We start from the raw sequence: 22,216 nt of genomic DNA on the forward strand, positions 1-22,216 counted from the left end.
CAGAGTGGTGGTCCTCTCGTTCTCATTCAGTCACCCTCTCTACTTCAGCCTCACCCTTGTCGGCTGGCAAGCAACTACATGGTAGCTCACAACCACCCGTAATGAGATCGGACGCCCTCTTCTGGTGCGTCTGAAGACAGCTATAGTGAATTACGCTGGAGCAAGCAGGGCCGGAGCGAGTGGGGCTGACAGAGGTTCTGAGTCCATTCCCAGCAGCTACACACATGATGGCTCAAGGCCATCTGTACAGCTACAGTGTACTCATACACATAAAATAAAATAAAATAAATCTTTTTAAAAAAAAGAACAATTGTGTTTTCAGACCTTATCATAAGGTAGTGTTAGGAAAAAACCCCATAATTATTTTATAATTATTAATTGGGTAAAAAATAATTATGTGACAACAAAATTACAGTAAAATGAGATATGATTGTTGAGAAAGAAAAAATGAAAGGGAAATGTATAGCATTAAAAAAATCATGGAGAACATGAAAATATATGTCTGCTCTTTCTAGGCAAGCACACTGGATGGTGTGAATGGTTTCATATTGACTTTTGACTTAACAGGACCCAGAACTTCTGGACGCATCTGTGAGGGAGTGTCTAGATTAGGTTAACTGAGGTGGGCAGACCCACCCTGAATATGGATGGCATCGGGGCTAGGGACCGGCACTAAGTAAAGAGGAGGAAGCTAGCTGAATACTAGCATCCATCTCTTTCTCTCCTCTGGACAATGGATGCAACGTGACCCATGGTCCCCTCTGCTGTGGCTATGTCTGCCCCAGAGATTGTATCTTCAAAATACACCCTCCCTTCAGGAAGGTATTGTGGGTTTTGTTTTTGTTTTTTTTTTTTCCTTTCATAGCAGTAAGAAAAATAACTAAACCCATGAGTCTGAAAGAGTCTAAATTGCACTTAGCCCATGTACTCTGAGCATAAAGAAGAGATAAAAAGCTGCATATAAACTAAGCCGCTGGGTCCATAACCAGTAGCTGGGGTCTGAAGGGTTCCAGGGTCAGGATGCAATCCCTATGGACCGCAGCTGCTCCTCCTGGAAGGGACATCTGCAACCTTAACAGTTCCTTGCCTTGCTGAGACAGTTTGCACAAGCAGAAAAATGTGATATTCCATCTAAGTAAAAAGGACATTCATTCATTCATTCATTCATTCATTTTTGTAACAGCAGTAGGTAGGTATCAAAGATGGATTCACTTTTCTTATGCTGTATTGTGAGCCCAGCAGACAGTTTGGGCCTCTCAAAAAGACTATTGTTGATGGAAGTTTTGTTATAGCCGAACAACTGGGAGAGAAGGTAAATTATAAAGACTGAAGTTTTTAAAGTTTCCCTGCCTAAAGATTCAAGAAGTAGAAAAAGTTACAGGACTCCCCCTTTTGTGTCGTGTGCTATGGGGTGATGAGTCACCTTTTAAATGCAGCCCAGCAAATCCTAAAAGGTCATTCATTCTTTGAAATTATACGAAATCTCCTCTTATCAACACAGATCAATAGAATACAAATGGGCATAATTGGCAAAAGACAATTCCTCACAGCTAGTCCAGGTCTAAGCCTTTGGCATGGATGAGATTACGGGAGGTTTAAGTGATAGCTAATCTCAAAGCCTCAAACACACGTTGGGGATTTCATTGGACTAATCGTGGTGATTATTTGGGTATTAGATGGAGGGGCTTAGGAGGTTGTAAAATCAGGCCAGATCACATCAAGTGACAGAGGTCTCAGGTCCCCTCCCACAACTGAAGAATTAACATAATTCTGAAGAATTAACATAATTCAGCATACCCATGGTGCTTTGCACTGGAGAGTTAAGAAAGGAAGCAGGGCAGGGCAGACTTCCTCCTAAGATAAGGGGGAAATGAAGTTTTGATGAAAGCAGAGAAGGGGGCAGTACACCTGGTCCAGATGCACATGAATTGTGTCTTCCAGCTACACAGAGTCTGCCTATGCCATACACGTGAGGCTCTTTCTTGTTCTTTTGGAGTGGGTACTGCTAGTATAAAGGTCACTTTTACAGTTGACATAGGAGGGACAAAACAAAGTAAGGAAATCATCTCTGAAATTAGCCTAGGGAGATAACACAGCCTGTAAACTACTTGCTACACGAGCCTTAAAGACCAGAGTTTGAACCCATAAGCCATGTGAAATAGTGGGACAGTTGGGCTTTGGGATGTGTGCTTACAGTCCCAGCACTGGGAGAAGCTCATCAGCCAGCTAATATAGCCTGGTCTGGGAGAATTACGTCCAACAAGAAAATCCCATCTCAAAAACCCAGGGTAGATGGCACCTGAGGAATGGCCTGTGAGGTTGACTAGGTTAGTTCTTTCCATGCACAAGCACATTCACAGGCGCCTAATATCTCTGTCTCTCTGTGTGTCTGCATCTCTCTGTCTCTCTCTGTCTCTGTCTCTCTCTCTCACACACACACACATACATGAGCACACACATATAAATCTAAAAGCTCTAAAAACAAAGTTGGTTAACTACAAATGTTATACTTTGTTTCTGGTGATCTATAATAATCATAGAAAAAAAAAATCCTGGTTGTTTTGACTATCGGCCAGCCACAGGGCTCCTAGGACAGTTCTGTATTCTCACTTTGTGCTGTCTCATGGAGAAGGCATAAAGCTACACTTGCATCAAATGTTCTCCAGGATTAGAGAACCGTTTGCTAAGGCCACAGGTCATATTAGCTTCTGGTACTATAACAGAACCCATAGGCAATCAACTTAGAAAAGGTTTATCTGTGGTTTGGGAAGATGGCTTAGTCAATAAAGTGTCGAAGAAGCATAAATATGAGATTGCTATCTTCCGAACCACATAAAAAATCCTGATGTGGTAGTACATGAATGTAATCCCAGCCCCTGGAGATGGAGATCCCAGGGACTTGTTGGCTAGACAGTCTACTGCCTACAGTTAGAGACCTTATCTCAAACACAAGATGGACAGACTCTGGAGAAAGACATTCATGGTTGATCTCTGGCTCCCATAGACAAATGTGCAGAGGCAGCAGCATACACATCAAAGTAAAGATGCGTACTGTATGTATGTACTACGGCTGTATGTACTACAGCTCATGACTCTGGAGGGGTAAGAGCCCATGATGTGATGGACATATGGCTTTTAGGTTTCTGGGAGATGGGGTGTTACATAACCATGGGACTATATGGCAGAGCAAAAGTAGCCACTTCATGCTAAGGCGAGCAAAGGGAGGAAAAGTGGGAGGGACCAGGGTCCAACCATCACCTTCAAGTGCATGCTCCTAATGGTACTATTATTTCTGTCTTCCTGCCTGTATATGTGTACATGTCTGTGGTAGTCAAAGATCAGTGTTGGGTATTGTTCTTTAGGCTGTCTGCCCAGAAAGTCTCAGAAATATACCTGTCACCACCTACAGCAAGGACTCCAAGGTTGCATCATATCACCCTACCTGGCTTTTTCTACAGGAGCTCTTGGGATTGAACTCAGATCCTCAGGCTTGCAGAACAAGCACTTATATTGATAGTTGTCTGCCCAGCCCTAGTACCTCTTCATAGTTCCTTCTTGGTACTCCAACATATGTGCCTTGGGGAACACTGAAGATCCAGACTCTAGCACGTGTATGAAATACGTGTGTCTATCTGAAGGCAAGCAGCATTTCTTTATCCTCATACTACTCTTAGAGCCACAGAAGTGATGAGTTCTGTACACAATGCTAGGCTGCGCAATGCAGCCCTTAAGGGGTCAGAATGCCTGGGGACTCATTTCAGCTTTACCATGTATTAACAACTGTCCCTGAATACAATACTTTCCTTCCTTGTGAATCAGTGTCTCCAACTGCACACTGGCTGTAATAATACTGTCTCATTGTCATTGTCAGGACCTCGAGAATTCTTTCTGTTTCTTTCTCTCTCTCTCTCTCTCTTCCTTCCTTCCTTTCTTCCTTTCTCTCTCTCTTCCTTCCTTTCTTCCTTTCTTTCTCTCTTTTTCTTTCTTTCTCTTTCTCTCTTTCTCTTTCTTCTCTTTCTTCCTCTCTCCCTTCCTTTCTTCCTTTCTTTCTCTTTTTCTTTCTTTCTCTTTCTCTCTCTCTTTCTCCTCTTTCTTTCTCTCTCCCTTTCTTTCTTTCTTTCTTTCTTTCTTTCTTTCTTTCTTTCTCTCTCTTTCTCTCTCCATTCCTTCTTTCTTTCTTTCTCTCTCTCCCTTCCTTCTTTCCTTCCTTCCTTTCTTTCTTTCTTTCTTTCCTTCTTTCTTTCTTTCTTTCTTTCTTTTTCTCTCTCCCTTCCTTTCTCTTTCTTTCTTTCTTTCTTTCTTCCTTCCTTCCTTTCTTTCTTTCTTTCTTTCTTTCTTTCTTTCTTTCTCTCTCTCTTTTTTCTCTCTCTCTTTCTCTCTCTCTTTCTCTCTCTCTCTTTCTTTCTTTCTGTGTGTGAAGAACATTTATTTTCTACTAGCAACAATATGAAATGCAGTAATTAGAAAAGTTAATAAAAAGTAAAAACATTAATAAAAATTCTGAAGTCATCTCTACGTATTAAGAAAACATCTCATGTAGAAACTGGTAGGAAGTGGGAATGTAACAGAATCCTGAGCAGTAAGATAAAACTGAAATTTCTCAGCATGTATCAGCCCAATTCAATAGGGAAGAGTGCCCCTTGGACCACTTTCACACAAAGCAATTGTGATGCATAGTTGGTTTCGGTTTTTATTGTTGTTGTTGGTTTTTTTGTTTGTTTGTTTGTTTGTTTCTTTGTTTGGCAACCTCTTATAAGCTCAGTTCATCTGAGGAGAGGGAACCTCAATTTAGAAAACAACTCTTAGACACTGGCCCATAGGGAAACCTGTGGGGCATTTTCTCGACTGGTGATTGATGTGGGAAAACCCAGCCCACTGTGTCAAAGGCCATCCTAGATAGATAGACCTGGCTTGGATGAGAAAGCAGGCTGAGCAAGCCATAGAGAGTGGGTGGGTAAGCAGCATTCCTCCATGGCCTCTGCTTTAGTTCCTGCCTCTAGGTTCACATATAAAAAGATTTTTAATATCTGTTTTCTTACTAGCCCCAGTTTTCAGAATGACAACTCTGAGACTAATTAGTTATTATTAAATGTCTAAGGCCATAAGCTTTGGCTCATTCCCCGACTCGCCCTTAACTTGTTTAACCATTTAAAGTACTCTATGTCTTCCACAAGGTGAGCTACCTTTCTTCAGTCCTGGCTCAGTTCCTTCTTCACGTCTCCTCATCATCTCCCTGAGTTCATCTACCTGCTAGTTTATGTCTGTCATCGCCTCAGGGGGTATCCCGTCTTCTCTCCCCACTCTGTTATGTCTTACTATTTTCTAGAACCCTCTCTCTTCCTGACGATGGCCCACCTCCTATTTCCTGACTCAGCTCATTGGTCACCAGCTTTTTAACTGTCAGGTGTTTCTTATAAGAGATTCTCTCTACATTTACATCTTCAGTTCCTGCCCAACTTTCCTTTATGATCGACTGTAAGCTGCAAGAAAAAATGAACGATCTCCTTCCTCCATTGTTTTGGTCATAAATTCAATGACAGCAACAGAAATCAAACTAGGACAGTAATGTTATATAAAAGTGCATTTGTAGGAGGATTTCTGTTTGTTTGTTTTGTATTTAGTAGAGCTTAAAATCTTGGCTCTTACTGTGGTACAAGTCCAAAATAAGAACGATTGTTAGACATTGGATTTCATTGTAATAAGGCTGTACTTCAATGACCCTCATATCACCAAAGGATTTTACCTCCATTGTAGCTAAGCTGAGAGTTGACAGTTCTGCTGCTCCAAGGAATGAATTGTAGGCATGATTTTTGGATATAAACTTTCTGCTATGGTCAAAGCTATTTGACTTGAGTGAGTGACTTTATTCTCGGCCCACAGAGAACAGGTTACGTTCATTTAAGAAATGGTGTGTGTATTAAGATGGTCTATCCGTAAAGCCATTCACCAACTGTTTCAATGAACAATGGTTTTGCTTGGAGGGTGGCACAGACTTTAGGTGAGGGTAAGAATCTGGTTCACTGGCTGTGATAATTTGGAAAAGCATTCATCTCAGAGAAAAAGTAACTTATAAAGTCCTCTTCTTCAAACTTGATACAAGAGTTACAAACATCAAGCAAAGCATTCAGTCTCACTCCTTGTTGTTCTATTACAAACCACCTCCCAAGTTAATTGTCTATATTTCTTTTAGCTGTATAAATACTTTAGAAATATGTAAGCAGTTCTGAAAACCATAGTATAGTGGAAAAATATGAAATAAACAATACTACTAATAGAGAGGCTGGGATAGGAGAAGCATGATTTCAAGACCATTATGTGGTACTCAGCAAGACACTGTCATATATAAACAAGCAGAAAGTGTATATGGATTGTGCAATATTGGACCCATTTCTTGAATTCCCAAATTAGAGTGACCACTGGATGACAGTCAACAAATTTCTAATTCCTCATTTTTTGGATTTCAATTGATTAGGATAAGTTGGTAGTATTAATTTTCATATTAAGATATTAAGAAAAAGTAATTGTTACTTCCTGTTGTTTTTGTTGTAAAAGGTGGAATTAGGTTTGTGTGGGTTTGTTGAAAGATTACTTTCTTGCTTCTTCTAGGGTGTAGTTTTGCTCCTTATATTGGAGTTTTCCATCTATTATCCTTTGTAGGGCTGGATTTGTGGAAAGATATTGTGTAAATTTGGTTTTGTTATGGAATATCTTGGTTTCTCCATCTATGGTAATTGAGAGTTTTGCTGGGTATAGTTGCTTGAGTTGGCATTTGTGTTCTCTTAGGGTCTGTATAACATCTGCCCAGGATCTTCTAGCTTTCATAGTCTGGGGTGAGAAGTCTGGTGTAATTCTGATAGGCCCGCCTTCATATGTTATTTGACCTTTTTCCCTTACTGCTTTTAAAATTCGTTCTTTTTTTTACTGCACTTGGTGTTTTGATTATTATGTGACAGGAGGAATTTCTTTTCTGGTCCAGTCTATTTGGAGTTCTGTAGGCTTCTTGTATGTTCATGGGCATGTCTTTCTTTAGGTTAGGAAAATTTTCTTCTATAATTTTGTTGAAGATATTTACTGGCCCATTACCTTGGGAGTCTTCACTCTCTTCTATACCTATTATCCTTAGGTTTGGTCTTCTCATTGCGTCCTGGATTTTCTGGATGTTTTTGGTTAGGAGCTTTTTGCTTTTTGCATTTTCTTTGACTGTTGTGTCAATGTTTTCTATGGTGCCTTCTGCCCCTGAGATTCTCTCTTCTATCTCTTGTACTCTGTTTGTGATGGTTGCATCTATGACTCCTGATTTCTTTCCTAGGTTTTCTATATCCAGGGTTGTCTCTCTTTCTGATTTCTTTATTGTTTTTATTTCCACTTTTAGATTCTGGATGGTTTTGTTCATTTCCTTTACCTGTTTGATTATGTTTTCCTGTAGTTATATATGTCTTTCTTAAAGTCCTGAATCATCATCATGAGAAGTGATTTTAGATCTGAATCTTGCTTTTCCAGTGTGATGGTGTGCCCAGGATTTGCTATGGTGGGAGAATTGGGTTCTAATTATGCCAAGTACCCTTGGTTTGTGTTGCTTATTTTCTTATATTTGCCCCCTGCCATCTGGTTATCTCTAGTGCTATCTGCCCTGGGTAAATCTGACTGGAGCCTGTCCTTCCTGTGATCCTGGTTGTGTCAGAACTCCTCAGAGTCAAGCTGTCTCTGTGATCCTGTGATTCTGGGATCCTGTGATCCTGGGCTTGTTAGAGCACCTGGGAGTGGAGCTTCCTCTGGGTGTTGTAGGAGTCACTGCAGAGTTTGTGTCCAAGGTCTGCTCAGGGCATCAGCCCAGACAGACCAGAAGGAACCAGTGCCATTGGGCTGGCAGAGTTCCTGTGTGATTGGGTCCCGCTGGTCCCCTATTTATTTTTAACTTTTCCCATATGTGTGTCCTTGTGTATGTATGTCAACATGAATTCAGATATCTAAAATGGCCAAAAGGGGGCATCAAATCTCCCAAAAATGAAGTCTAGGCAATTGTGAGTGCCAGACCTTCCTGCTGGGAATCAATTTGTGCTATCTGGAAGAAGAGTCTGTGCTCTTAACCACTAAGCCAGGTCTCAAATCTGGATTTGATAAATTACCCACAACATTTTTGGAAAAATGGTCGGCATGTATGTAAGTATATGCTAATTTAAAATAAAATGCTTAATGACTGGCTGTTCCTTTGCACCTTGATGTCTTCATATTATTCCTTAATTGATTGCACTTCTCCCAAACAATAGATAGTTTGAGCACTTGGCAGACTCTGAGCAACTCCATCTCTTATCACTTGTGATAAACAGAAAGATACATAATAGCCAGGACATATACACCTATTTTGTAAGGTGCTTTGCAATTATTTATTAGCTGCTGAAAAACTCAACTGGGCAAATGGAGGAACAAGGCAGCCATGTTAACATCTAACCCTCGTTAATGTTTTATGGCCTTTATGGTCTGGGAAGATGAATGAGTTAGCAGCGAAGGATCTGGTCCTTAGCAAGGCTTGTGCAGGTATTTGAGCATTCTGGAAAGTCAATTGAATGGCAGTTCCTAAATGGATAAATGGTACAATGTTGGGGTTAAGAGAGCAAGCAAAACCAGACTGTCAGGTGTGATGTGAAGCTCAGCTTCTTAGATGAAACCTGAATACTGCAGACCTGTTTTTGCTAGGGTAGTTTATTTGAAATGAAAAAATTGAATGTGCTATTTTTAACGTATACATTACAAAATAAAGCTGATTATTACTCCTTTATTCCATGAAACAGGAAAATAAGTAGATAAGAAATCAAATTGGATACTAATAACTTGATATTGATAAGTGAATATTAGCCCAGAAGCTCAGAATGTACAAAATACAATACACAAACCACAACAAACTCAAGAAGGAAGATCAAAGTGTAGATACTTCATTCTTTCTTAGAAGGGGGAACAAAATACCCATGGAAGGAGTTGCAGAGACAAACTATGGAGCAGAAACTGAAGGAAGGACAATCCAGAGACTGCCCCACCTGGAAATCCTTCCCATATTCAACCACCAAACCCAGACAGAACTTTGGATGCTAACAAGTGCTGGCTGACAGGAGCCTGATAGAGCTGTCTCCTGAGAGGCTCTGACAGTGCCCGACTAATACAGAAGTAGAGGCCCACAGTCATCAATTGAACTGAGTACAGGGTCCTCAATGAAGGAGCTAGAGAAAGGACCTAAGTAGCTGATGGGTTTGTAGCCCCATAGGACAAACAACAATATGAACTAACTAGTATCCTGAGAGCTCGCAGGGACTAAACCACCAACTAAAGAGTACACATGGTGGGACTCATGGCTCCAGCTGCATATGTAGCAGAGGATGACCTAGTTGGTTATCAATAGAAGGAGAGGCCCTTGGTCCTGTGAAGGTTCTACGCCCCAATGTAGGGGAATGCTAGTGCCAGGAAGCAGGAGAGGGTGGGTTGGTTAGCAGGTGGAGGGGGAGGAACAGGGTCATTTTTTGTTTGTTTTTGTTTTTGGTTTTTTTTGGGGGGGGAGAAATGACCAGGAAAGGAGATATCATTTGAAATGCAAATAAAGAAATATCAAATAAAAATAATAAAAAAAAAAAGAGACCAGAACTGTTTTTGCCATGTGAGGGCATATCAAGAAGACAGCCCATTGAAAACCAGACAGAGAGCCATCATCTGACACCCACCTAATAGAACAGTGATCTTGGATGCAGCATGTTTTAGAAGTCTGGGAAGTAAATGGCCGATATTCATTTTGTTATAGAATCTAAACTAATAACCCAAACAAAGAAGTTGGGGGTTGGGAGGTATCCACAAGACATTTCTCTGATGCTATGGTTGTTTGGTATAGAATGTCAAAGTCTGTGGTTAGATTCCATTGGTTTTGCTTGATTGAACTATCAAAAAATTTTAAATATTCATACTATATAATTTATATTTAAAAGTCTGGAAAGCATTTTGAGAGCACATTTAATAAAACTCAGAATAATTATGTTTAAGAGAATTCTTTTAAACAGTGAATGTCAGTGTACTTCTGCAGTCTTAGCAGCTAGATAGCTCTGCAACCCAGGGGTTGTGGGCCACCCTCCCAACCCTATGTGTTCAAATTCCTAATGTGGAGGCACTTGAACATGAAGCCATCAGGAGGCAAGTGGGCTTAGACAAAGTCAGACTGAGCCACCACGAAGGGGCTAATGGCCTGGTGAGAGCAGGAAGAGAGGCAGGTCCGTGTATTTATGTGACAAGGTGCCTCATGTTCTGCTAAGTGCTTTAGTACCAAGGCCAGAGTTAGGGAGTCCAGTCATCTTCTTGGGGCTCCTGATCACACTTCTGGGCATCAGCCTACTTGTGGTCTCTCCTGCGTACAAGCCTGCCCTGTGCTCAAGCACTCTGACAATGTAATAACAGTCTCCGGGCTAGGTTCAGAGTCCCTGGTTCTAAGATCACCAGAGGAGACCCGCTTCCAGTCTGAGAATGTATGTGAGAACTCTTTACATGAATTTGCCTGTTTACCTTCCACCTCAAAAGTTACCCCTCCCCAACTGTGATGATCCTGTCGAGCTCAGACACATGGGTACAAAAAGTTGAAAGGAACATGATACTTTTGCTAGAAGTTAGTTGAGAAAAAAAGATAAAAGGATACGCTATAGTTAAAAATACATTTAAGGAAAGCTAAATTTTACTAGTCATATAAACATATGGAGACACTAGGAAATGACTGTGTATGTTCAGTCTATAGGAAAGAATCGGCACATCACTATTGTATAAGGTTCCCATGCTTACCTCTGGCTTCCCCCAGGAGAACTTTTTACTCACACACACAAGAATGTTTTACTGAGTCCTCTATTGTAGATATTAATGCATGATGTACTCAATTTATTTTAAAAATGCACCTATTACAATGAGGTATATGCTAAAACTCAAAAAAAAAAAGGCAAATATTACCCCCTTTTCTCCACATTATTTTAAAACCTGTAGATCTGAGATGGAGATGGCTTGGTCAGTTAGAGCATCTTATGCAAGCATTAGGACCTGAGATAAATCTCCAGAACACACACCACACACACACACACACACACACACACACACACACACACACACACACCACACACACCATATGGATATTTGTATTCACAAAGTTTCTCAGGTGAAATGTCATGCCTCATCTGTATTAGGCTCTAGAATCTTTTAGAAAAAAATGTACCCAAGAATTTAAACACGGAGAAACAAGCATCAAGTCTGAGACAGGGAACTGGAACAAGGTGAAAAGCAATTTAAGAAATTGGACAATCATCCCTGGAAGAGGAGGATGTGACCATTTTTTTTTACAGGCCACAGTCCAAATCAATGACCTTCACAACTCACTGAAACCTAAACTGAGCCAATGGCTATAAAGAAAAAATGGTACTCCTGGCACTCACCAGAAGGTTGAGGTGACAGCGAACTTGCAAAAGTAGCAACTGCTAAATGGAAGGTAGTCATCCCAGGATCAATACTTAGGGTAGCTGCTCTTCTTATGTCTGATCTTGGGCCAGAAAGCAGGTTAGTTTTCAGAGGAGAGCTAAGACATGCAATGCTGCACATTGTATGAAGCTATCATGTATGTATATATCTTTGCTCTATTATTCTTCTCATAGGCATGGATCTTAATCCTCAAGGATTAGCTTGAACTTTCTAGTTTCTTGTGTTCATAGACAAAGACTTGGATCATGGACATGGATTCACGGTCAAAAATTAGAAATGGAGTAGTTTATTAAGAAAGGCAAGGTACCCTGTAAATGGGCAAGTAGGGCTGAGGGAGTGCCCCCAAAATCCCTGGACCAGGAGGGAGACTCATGACCCACCACAAGTCATTTAAACAGCATCCTCCTCTCCCGTGTTTATATCATGTGGGCTTTGCTAATGCATGTTCTATGTAGGCTGGATGGGGAAGGCCTTACAGTCTTCCTCTACCAAAGGGCTTCTTTCACATATAATCTTGATACAGTTTTCTCTACTCTCTCCCCTCCTGGAGGACTGTCTTCACCCCAGGGCACAAGGCAAAGAGTCCATTGTCACTGTAGCAGAGAGCACCTTGAGCTGGTAGCCACAGTACACGACTGGGCAGACAAAGACAGTGTTAGCCTGGTCTTTGGTAACAGTGTCCGATTACTGACACTTCCCAGTGGAGGGACGGGAGGGTCATGGCACTCTCCCTTGGGGGAGGCCAGCCTTCAATGTCCCCAGCTGGGAGATGCTGGAGAACAGCTGAATGTTAGCTCAAAGTGACATGCCATGATGCAGCTTCCAGGGCATATTCATAATGGGGTGACATTAGGTGATGTGGTTGCTTCGGGGTCACCCATGTTCTTGTAAAAAAAAAAAAAAACCCTTTCCTGTGCTAATGAGCCTAATAAACTTACTGGTTCAACCAAGATGCGCTGTGGTAGCATTGTTGCTTCTGTCTTTTATTTGTGCCCCTGTCTGGAGTGAATAGATATCGGTCCCCCTCTCTTCAGAAAAAGTTAACATAGCAATCCTAGAACTTAACTTCTTAAAGAACCTTGGTGGTGGTGATGGTGGTGGAGGTGGTGGTGGTGGTGGTGAAGCCATACTGGGTAGAAAGGTAACACTAGAAGAGGTATACAGGTTTCCGAACTAGGACATAAAGAATAATAGGTGGGCCAGGTTGCCACCTTTCAACTTCCAAACATGATAGGTGACACAATAGATCCGGAGTCTCTAGTTGGGCCAGCTCAAAGCAACTGCTGAACTTCCTAGCTAGTGCAACACGCACTGTTCACGCCCTTTCCCCCTAAGGAGCTTTCCAATTTCAGAGAATTCCAACCCGCCTATACAGTCTTTTATTTTATACACTTCCTTACCGAAGATGGGATCCTAGGCTTCAGAGAAACGCTGGAGCCTTTCCTGAAAGTGTGTACCCTGGGGGAGGAACTGAAAAGTGGGTGACATGGAGGGGGACATATTAGTCTCCTACCTGCCAAGCTGGAGAATTTGCTCCTTGGTTTGATCAGCTCTTTTTCTTTTCAAAAGTGTGTGTGTGTGTGTGTGTGTGTGTGTGTGTGTGCGCGCGCGTGCGTGTGTGTCTGTGTGGGGGTAAATGTCCATGCATATGGGTTCTCTTAGAGGCAAGGAGAGAGAGTCAGATTCTGAGGAGCTGGAATTACAGGTGGCTGTGAGCTGCTCAATCAGAGTACTGGGAACTTTTCCACTCTTCTAGCACCTGGTCTGTTCTAAAGAGTGCGTTCCTGTTTGTTTGTTTGTTTGCTCCAATTAAACCCTTGACTGCCCACTTTACTACTGTGTCTCTTTCAGGAATACAAGAACAAAGTCTGCTCTTAGGGTCTGGAGACCTCCACAGTGCCCCACCTCTTTGTAGAGTATAGCCATTCTGAGGACGTCTCCATAATGTACTCAGCTGTCTGTTGGGGATAAACCTGATGGGGCATCAAAAGAAATGAAGAAAGAGCTAAAGACAAAGGAACATGGCCCAATCCCGTTACTCCTGGTGAATCTTCCCGTATCTTCCATTTTCTACTTTTTAACCATGAGCTCAATGACACATGCAGATTAGGCCACACATCTGTTCATCTGTAACTGTTCCACTGTTGGGGCACTGTGCTGCACCTGCTTCACCCTATGTGACAATGGAAAGCAGGAGCTGGATCTGCTTCTCCGACCCACTCTCTGCTCCTAGCATTGTGGCTAACATGGGGATGCTAAGTAAACGGGGATGGAATGAATCCCGCGAGTCTGATTCTGGACCTAATCTGAGAGATAGGAATACAAATGGCAAGATTTTTTTCACAAGTCTAGTTTAAAACAAATGCCAAAACGTCATCTCCTCTGGGATTAGTGCTAAGTGCCTTTAACTGCATCGAAAGAGCAATATTTAGTCGTCTGAAACATCACAAAAAGCACAGAGAAAATCCTTCAGCATGGTTTCAATCCCAATTAAAATTCTTCAACCCAAAAGCATAACGCTGATCTGATCAAAAATGTATGAGTTGTTTTTCTTTCTGTCACCATAATTTAAAGACAGGAAAATGGTATTTAAGATTTACATATACACGTGGAGCCCAACCTCATTATGGTGATTGTATCTCGAAGCTAGGGAGGTTTGAATCTTAAATGTATTTTCAGGAAAAAAAATGCACTTTCAGAAGAGAGACAAAGAGAGCCCTGACAATAGCTCAGATTCACAGTTCAGTACCAAAAGAGCAAAGTAGATTGCCCCAACTATCTTCAGAGTGTCTATTCATTTAGCAAATTAGCATGAAAGGGGGCTTTGGCTCCAGGGAGCCTGGCCTCTTCTCCACAGTGTCTTGCTTTTGAGATCTTTGAAAGAAGCATTTCAAATACAGTACACAATTATTTGCTCCCATATTAAAGACAGAATTAAACAGTCCTAATTTCAGGCATACACTGTTGGCGCATTTGCCATGGAACAATGTCTACCAATGTCTCAACGCTTGTTTCATGGCCAAAAAAAAAAAAAAATCAGATACAATCATAGATAAAGTCTAAGCCACTACGGGGGATAGTAATTACAAGGAGTTATGGGTAATACCCACTGTGATGGTCACTATATAGAAAAGATGGTCTGTTCTCTCTCTCTCTCTCTCTCTCTCTCTCTCTCTCTCTCTCTCTCTCTCTCTCTCTCTCCCTCCCTCCCTCCCTCCCTCCCTCTCTCTCTCTCTCTCTCTCTCTCTCTCTCTCTCTCTCTTTCTCTTTCTCTGGTATAGCATGCTTGTGTAGTGTGTGTTTGGGGACTGGTAAAGGAGATGTCAGGGCTCCTTCTCTACCACCCTGCACGCTCTCCCTAGAGATTGACTCTCACTGAATTCAGAGCTATGTTACCAGTCAGTGAGCCCTAGTGACCCTCTTGCCCCTGTCTCCCCAAACAGTCTTGTGGTTACAGGCTTGCATGGCCTCAACCGGTTTGACATATGGATGCTGGGCATCCAAGCTCAGGTCCTTTTGATTGTACAGCAAGTGCAACTGCCACAGTGCCCAAAAGATAGTCTTTAAAAGTTAAATAATGAGCCAAACTCAACCTTGAAAAATCAAAGTTAAAGGAATAATGACCTTTTTAAGGGATAGTTTGCTATATTTATTAGGCTGGTCTCAAACTCATTGTCTTGTCTTTGGCCTCCCAATCACTTGCTGTGATTACAATCATGTACCACTGTACCTAACTGAAATAATTAAAATCTATTCATCCTGTCTTTATTAGAGAATGAAGAGCCAGGCAGTTAAATCTAGTTGGTGTTAGGCATTCCTCTTTCACCCATAAGAAGTGAGTCACAGAAGATACCTGATGAGGTCAGCCATTCCTAAAGATGGAGGAGGATGCCTTGGGCATCTGAGGCCCTAGCCCAGGCCAGTATGGGTTTCCTTCTCACAGCCAGCTGTTCGAGTTTTGTCTCATCTAATTAGGGCTATGCCATTCCTCTAGTCACTGGGGTTGGTTAACATGCTCAGGGCTAAATCAATGAGTGCCTGGCTTGTCTCTGGCCACAAGGGATTGATTCAGGAAGAAAACCATAATTGCTTCTGGCTTTAGTTCCCTGAAGGTAGGTAGCTAGGAACTGTACCTCTATGGGGATTTTGAAAAACATGGCTCTGTAGTTTTTAAATTCTTTCTCTTTGGAAAAAACTTTTTTTTTATTTTAAAAATTTCATATATTTATATAACAAAATATGATTATATTTACTCTCTAACTCCCCACATGTCCCCAATATCAGGTACCCCTTCCAACCTCCCAGTTATCTATCTATCTATCTATCTATCTATCTATCTATCTATCTATCTATCTATCATCTATCTATCTATCTATCTATCATCTATCTATCTATCTATCTTGATAACTCGTTAAGTACAGTTATTACTGTCCAGGTAATGCGGCATCCACTGGAATATGGCAAACTTACCAATGGCCACATCCTCAAAAAAAAAGAAGGATTGATTCTCCCTCCCCCAGAAACTACCCACTGCTAACCTCCTTAGCCATGGGTGGAGCCACGGGTGGAGCCTGGAGATCAGCTACTCACTCCATCTCCACTGAGATTTGGGTTGTCCCGATGGAGGGTTTCCTGTCAGAGTTACTTTAGGCGATATATAAATGCATATATAGCTTTGAATGACTGTAGTCATCTGTGAGGGAAGTTGTCTCAAGAAGAGTGCTAATGCGGGAACGGAGCAAGCAATGCCGATGGATGAAACAGCATAAAAAGATGCAGCTCAGACTTTTAGCAGATTATAAGGCAGGAGTTCACGCCATGTGTGGCTTTGAGATGCAGAGCAGGGAGGCTGGAGAGATGGTTCCATGACTAAGAATGCATACTACTCTGACAGAAGACTGGCGCTCAGTTCTTTGCACCCACTTCAAAAGAATCACAAGTGGCTGCAACTCAGGTCTTGGTAAGCGCCTTCATATATACAAACGCACTCACATAGGGACATATAATTAGAAATAAAGAAAATAAATCTTTAAATAAGAATGATACATAACAGAGGGAGTGTTCCATATGATTCTAGCCTATGACCCTATTAAAGGAGACCTACTGGGCCAGAGCTCATTTTGAAAGGAGAAGATATTTTTGACAAGTGAATGTTCAGGCTTCCTTTCTAGGAATAAAAAAAAAATGCGTAGAAGCCAAATCAAATAGGTGTGAAAGGGCAGTGTGATCCGGTTCAAGGCTGCTAGCCAGGAGAGGTAGAAGAGGAGGGTGGGAGGCAGGAGCATACCAACGTAGCACAGGAGGAGGTTCTAGATACAGGAGTCACGTGGTTACGATAGTCAGCTCTCCACTCACCTGGGAGTTGGTCCTCTGGGCATGCATGTGGGCAGCAAGCTTGACTATGTTAAATGATATAGGAAGACACATTGGAATGGTGGGCAGGGCCATTCTCTGAGCAGGAACTGGACCGTAGAGAACGGAGACAGCAAGCAGAGCAGGGCATAGCGTCAGATCCATCTTCTCTGATTCCCGGCTGTGCATGTGTCATGACCACCTCCCTCAGGCTCCCGCTGCCATGACAACGATGGTATACGCCCCTGATCCGTGGGCCAAGGGAGACAGAGCCTTTTCTCCTTACATTGCTTTTGCCATACTATTTTATTGTAGCAAGAGAGAAAGGGACCCCGAGAGTGAAAAGTGATGTAGGCCTTTGCCTAAACCTTCTCCGGAAAGATGAAGAGCAGGGGATGGGTTAATAGCGTGTGTTGACAGGAGAGACTGCTCACAGGGTGGTGTCATAGTTCATAAGAGGACAGCTGACTGAAGAGTCAGGCTGTGAGGTTGTAGCCATGGTACAGCTGGTAAAACCTGATGTCATTAATCAGGAATGACAATTCAGGCAGAAGAATGAGTTAAGCCACCTTAAATAATTTTGGGAACCTGCTTTATATAATTTGTCTAAATGACAGTAATGGAAACAGCTTAAATCTAAAATAACAGGGAAATGAATGGCTAGATAAATTATGGTACATTTAACCGAATCAGGTAAGACTATGCAGTAAATTATTAATGTTTTCCTGTGCAACATCCAGGTTTAATAATAATTTCATGCTACACACATTCCCATAATGAAGATCCCCACTTCTGCAGCATGGATGTGGGTTTTCATGTCCATTTCAATGCCATCTTTCTCCCATCACTAATGGAGCCCTTGTCACTCCACAGCTTACAACTACACACTGGAAAACCATCATACATGACGAAAAAATAATTAACAGATGCTTGTTCTTGTTTAATTGAGAGTTTTGAAAGTTTCGAAGATATAAATATGGAACGAGGCATATACCAATATTCCAATGGTATAATTATTTCTGAGACATAGGACCTGTAGTATGTTCCCATATCCCATATTTTCTACTTGTCTGAAATGTGAATGTATAAACTTTATAATATTATTTTATTTGTTGACTCTGTGTGTATTTGAGTATGTGTAAGCAGGTGTTCTTTTTGTCTCTGTGTGTGCATGTAGAGGTCAGATATGACCTAAGGTATCTTCATTGTTTTCTACCTTATTCTCTGTGACAGGGACTTTTGCTGAACCAGGACCCCATCAATTTGTCTGCACTGACTGACAAGTGCAGCCTTCGAATCTATCCAGCTTCATCCCTCCATGCTAGGGCTGCATACATGAGCTGCTAAGCCTGGCTTTTACGTGGACTCTGGGGTCTGGTCTGAGGTTCTCATGTGTATGCATCAAACACATTATCCACTGAGCATCTCCCTAACTCTCAACTTTGTAATTTTAAAAGGACATCAGCTATAAAGCTGGATTTGCCAGAAGCAGAGGGTAAAATAGAGATATGCGGGGAAGTGATTTATGAGCAAGAATTCTCAGGAGGAAAAAGAGAAATGAGGAAAGTTATGAGAAGAGGCCCAGCCCAAATCAAGTCCTCCTGGGGATGACTTGAGGCGCACTCCTCAGAAATAAATGGAGATTCCTTCTCTACTGACAGCTATGAGATGAGGGCCGAGACTGCAAGTTTGGGCTCTTCTCATATGTAGAGATATATAAAGAAAATCTATTAACCAACACACACAGGCTTCTAAAGCCCATTGGAAAAATGGTACAGGCATTTGAGGATATGCATAGAATACCTCCTCTAAAGAGCTGGAGATGCCTACAATATGAAATCTTTATTGTTTCACTTAATAAATATGGACAGTTTTTATTTGGTAACTATAATCACTTATTTTAAAATACTGATTTTTGGGGGGACATGTATAGATCATACACCAACCCTATCACCTTATAGAAGAGATGGGGAACTGTAGATTGTAGGGTCCTAGAACCAATGCCCTTGGATACAGAAGGATGAAGATGCTATCATATGGCCTTTTAGCCATATAAGTTCCCATCACTTGTGAGATACTTATTAAGACACCATGTAGTCTACTCATCTTCTCAGGGCTTTCAAAATGGCTCAGTCAATAGAGTACCTCCCTTTTAGACATAAGAACTTGGATTTTATTCTCAGAGTCCACATAAACAAAACACCAGATATATTAGCGTGTGCTCCCCAGTGCTGGGGAGAGACACAGAGATCCCTGTTTGTCAATGATCAGCCAAACTGGCCTAGTCAGAGAACCCCAGGTCAGTAAGGGACACTGCCTCAAATAAAAGTATGCAGCTCTTGACAAATGATGTCAGAGGTTGTACTCTGGCGTCTATATGTATTCATGTGTATACATGTCCCCTCTGACACATATGAATGCCTGAGCATGTATCCCCCCAACATACACACAGAGAAAGAAACAAATCAGCTGACTCCCTCACCTGAGAGATGTCCTCTGCTCAGGGAAACCTCAAATTCAGGGCTTCGTTGGGATCTATTTTCTTGGGAACTAACGTATTACCTAGCCATAGGCATAAGACATGTTGAGAAAATGCTATTGATTTTAGAAAGTTAACCTTATGTTTGGCCACTTTGCTAAATTCCCTTAGCAGTTCAGATACATTGCCATCTTAGGCTCTTGAATGTTTTGGGAGGCAACACACTATCTGCCTATTTACAGTTTTGTCTCAAGAGTTATGACACTGTGAGCCCAGTAGCATGAATGACAGGGACACCTCTGTTCTGATTTGAGTCTGAACACTGAAAAAAAAAAGTATGTGTGTGTGTATGTGTGTGTGTGTCCATAAGTGCAGTGCCCACAGAGGATAGAAGAAATAGTATTGGGTCATCTGGTGCTGAAGTTATAGGCAATTGTGAGCTTTAGGATTTAGGTGCTTAGAACTGAACTCATGACCTCTGCAAGAGTAGCAAGTGCTCTTAACTGCTGAATCATTTCTACTCTGAGTAAGAACACTTGTAAATATGATTTCCAATGGGAAATTTGAGAAAAGTATACACTAAATGTCAAATATTGTGGTGGTTTGAATAAGTATGCCCCCCTCAAAGACTTATGTGTTTGAATGGTTGTTACACAGGGAGAGGCTCTGTTAGGAGATGTGACCTTGTTGGAGGAAGTATGTCACTATGAAGGTAGGAATTGAGGTCTCCTATGGTCAAGCTACGCCCGGTGTGGGATACAGTCTCCTTGTGCTGCCTGTACATCAAGATGTGGAACTCTTAGGCTCCTTCTTAAGAAACTTACATGCTGCTATCTTTCCTGCCATGATAATAACAGAATAACCTCTGAAAGCGTAAACTAGCCCCACTCAATTAAAGGTTTTCCTTTATAGGAACTGCTGTGATCATGATGGCTCCTCACAGCAATAAAATTCTAATTAGGATAAACGCATTTAAGGAGAAAGACTGGAGTCAAGTTTGTGCTTATATTAAGAAAGAATAATTTAAAACATTTTTCTGTAGGCATGTATGTATGTTTACACATGTGTGTATCTGTGAAAATATGTACATTTGTATGTGTATGTGTGTGTGTGTGTGTGCATCTGTATGTGATGTGTATACATATGTAGATGTAACAGGTCAGCATCAGCTGATATTCTTTGGGACAACATCACCTTTTTGATACAGAGTCTCACTGAATCCCAGGGATGGTAAGATGCTTGACACGGACAAGGGAAGCCCTGGAAATACAATGTCCAGAGCAGTTCAGCTTACTTGGTAAGGTTCAAGGCCAATGACAGAACATGATTCTAACAGAAGATAGGAGGTGCCTAGGGAATAACAGCCAAGGTTATCCTCTGACCTCCATATGAATCTCTATGTTCACACATATGTGCATGTGTGCAACCCCCCCACACACACACATACACACCTGCGCCTTGCATAACAGCACAGAGAGGAAAGCAAAATGCACCCATGCCTGTCTCCCAGCTCCACAAGCTGGCCAGACGCCACTGTGAAAAGTGAGCCACCATCTGAATGTAGTTCGAGAATCATGCACATCCCCGTTTCAGGAACCCCACAGGTATCCCATTGCCCTGGACCATGGGTGTCTGCCTCACCACCATCTGAATGTAGTCAGAGAATCATGCACATCCCCGTTTCAGGAACCCCACAGGCATCCCATTGCTCTGGACCATAGGTGTCTGCCTCGCTGCCAGCAGAGTGACTATCCTAAACGTGCTGTGTGTACTGCTTCACACAGGGCAAGTACTGTGGGAGGAGGGAATGCCACCCCACAAAAGCAATGACTTCCTAACAACAGATCCAAGAGAGGAGAGGTAGACAGAATGTCTGAAAATGCTGACATTAATTAAAAGCATGAGCATTTTTTGGGCATAAGCTTAGGAGTGGTATAGCTGGGTCTTCAGGTAGAACTATTTCCAGTTTTCTGAGGAACCACCAGATTGGTTTCCAAAGTGGTTGTACCAGCTTGCAATCCCATCAGCAATGGAGGAGCGTTCCCCTTTCTCCACATCCTCACCAGCATCTGCTGTTGCATGAGATTTTGATCTTGGCCATTCTGACTGGTGGAAGGTAGAATTTTAGGATCTTTTTGATTTGCATTTCCTTAATGATTAAAGATGTTGAACATTTCTTTAAATGCTTCTCGGGTATTCAAGATTCCTCAGTTGAGAATTCTTTGTTTAGCTCTGTATCCCATTTTTAATTGGGTTATTTGGTTTCTGGAATACCACTCCTAGGCATATCCCAAAAGATGCTTCACCATGTCACAAGGACACATGCTCCATAGCAGCCTTAGTTATAATTTGGAAACAACCCAGATGTCCCTCATAGAATAATGGATACAGAAAATGTGGCCCATTTATACGATGGAATACTACTCAGCTATTAAAAACTAGGACTTCGCTAATTTTGCAGGCAAATGGATGGAACTAGGAAATATCACCCTGAGTGAAGTAACAAAGACCCAAAAGGAAATTCATGGTATATAACTCACTGATAAGTGCATATAAGCCCAAAAGCTCAAAATACCCACAATACAACTATATGACCATATGAAGCTTAACAAAAAGGAAGGCCAAAGTGTGGATGTTTCAATACCACTTAGAAGGGGGAACAAAATAATCACGGGAAACAGAGGGAAGAAAGGACCTGAATGGGAAGGGGGGAGAGAAAAAAGCAAGGCAGGATCACTTATGGGAAGAGACAGGAGAGAAGTCCAGAGGGCCAGGGGAATGAACAGAAATACGTAGCAGTGGGAGGCGGGGAGTAGGGGGCTACTAGAAAATCCCAATACAGATGTAGAGGCTCACAGCCATCTATTGAACTGAGCACAGGGTCCTCAGTGAAGGAGTTAG

At 41.9% G+C, this 22,216-nt stretch overlaps 1 protein-coding gene and 1 pseudogene across 9 annotated transcripts in view; both read right to left on the reverse strand.

The window, feature by feature from the left end:
• The window catches only part of Nckap5 (NCK associated protein 5), a 903,226-nt gene that overhangs the window by 245,146 nt on the left and 635,864 nt on the right, over positions 1-22,216 (reverse strand). The gene's annotated exons all lie outside the window — the stretch shown is intronic.
• The window catches only part of LOC116069337, a 14,459-nt pseudogene continuing 5,900 nt past the window's right edge, over positions 13,658-22,216 (reverse strand).

The sequence above is a fragment of the Mastomys coucha genome, unplaced genomic scaffold (assembly GCF_008632895.1).
Source record: "Mastomys coucha isolate ucsf_1 unplaced genomic scaffold, UCSF_Mcou_1 pScaffold1, whole genome shotgun sequence".
NCBI lineage: Eukaryota > Metazoa > Chordata > Mammalia > Rodentia > Muridae > Mastomys > Mastomys coucha.